Source organism: Penaeus monodon, chromosome 25, assembly GCF_015228065.2.
Source record: "Penaeus monodon isolate SGIC_2016 chromosome 25, NSTDA_Pmon_1, whole genome shotgun sequence".
Taxonomy (NCBI): Eukaryota; Metazoa; Arthropoda; class Malacostraca; order Decapoda; family Penaeidae; genus Penaeus; species Penaeus monodon.
In genome coordinates, this window is record NC_051410.1 from 10,747,888 (window position 1) to 10,749,533 (window position 1,646).

Sequence of the window (1,646 nt, forward strand, 5' to 3'; positions counted from 1 at the left end):
ATCATCTAAACACTTCTTTTAAATTTGTGTAGAATTCCTCAGCAATATGTCCACAGCTTTTGGCTGAGTCCACTAATAGCTGCCCTTCCCAAAAGTGGACTCACTGACTTAACACTAAAATGGGACAGTGCCCTCAGTAGAATTATCTGTCCTAATAATCCAAATGAGCCAAAACTCAAGCAAAAAATGGCTAATAATGGTGCAACCAACCTCAGAAGTTCAACCCTCACCTCAGATGCCCACTCTACCATCACCCTCATGCCTCCAACCTAGCTCTCCCTACTTGTACAGCCAAATGATCCAAGAATAAGTAGAACAAGAAGAGAAAACAGGACCTAGGGGAGCTCACATTCAGGAACAGGCCATGATCCCACAGTTCGCACCTCTACTGCCTGTAAACTTCATGCAGCGCCTAACCTATCATTTCCAGTAACAATAATAACAGTCCCAGTGAAAACAACTATCTCTCGTATGAATACTGCGAGGATGATCACATTAACAAGCCAGAGGACAAAACTACTGCTTTCTATGCAGCAAATGTACCACCTACCAAGGCCCAACTGTAAGAAGCTGTTCAACTTCCCCCACCCCCCATACAAACTCTCTACAGGTCCTTTTTTTTAAAGCCTGTAAGATGAATGAACAATATGAGTAGTCAGTTCAATGAGGCCAACAGCACAGCCAAGCCACCTGCATTTAGCCCACATAATGACCACTCAATAGGTAGTCACATCTCTGAAATCACTGAAATTCCCAACTGAGAATTTGAGAAAATCATTCCCATTATTCCCTTGCTTCCACCAAGGTACTCCTCACAAAGTCAACCTAAATCTAATCAATGATGAAATCTTATATTTCTAAGGGGTAGCTGGGAATAAAATGGGCAGGCAGGGCAAATAGATTGTTGGCTTCTGGAAGAGTAATGTCCCCGGCAAAATATGAAGCATGAAATTGAGTCATGTTCTAACTGGAAAGAAATATCAGCAGAGGCTGACTACATCTGGTATATTATGATGGAATTATGCTCCCAGAGTAAATGTCATTCATGTTGCAGATACTATGCAAGCATGCATGTGTCACAAGTCAACAAGATCAGTGAAAGTGAAAGTACTGACTATGTGTGAATTGTCACTCCTTAACCATGCTCTGAACCCTATCTTATCTCAAATCCAATTTCATCAACCCTCTTTAGAAGACTTCTAATCACAGTACCATGAAGATCACAAGGAACTCTGACAGGAATTCCTTTTCAGGAAAGTGTGCCTCCATTCAAGAGACTGGCAGGAATATCAACAGTCTGCTAGTGTTAAATGGCCAAGACACTTACCAGATCCCAGAAATCATTTCCTAATCTCAAGCCCAGTCCTGGCAAATCATTTTTGACAACAAGGCAGCTGACAAGCTGGCTTCAGCAGGGAGAAACTGATAAAGAATCCAGGAGAAGTTTCTAAAACCTCTTTCTTGTGCCTTATGGAGGCAGAGGGAGCTCATCAAACCCTCAAACTCTCACACAAGACAGACCAAACGAGATGGATCCATTTAGAGCTATTCCCAAATTACTAGGAATGAACCACCACTCTATATTGCCATGGGATTGGGGCCAGATCTGTTTAAACATTGTCCGGTAGAATATGCCTATGACATCC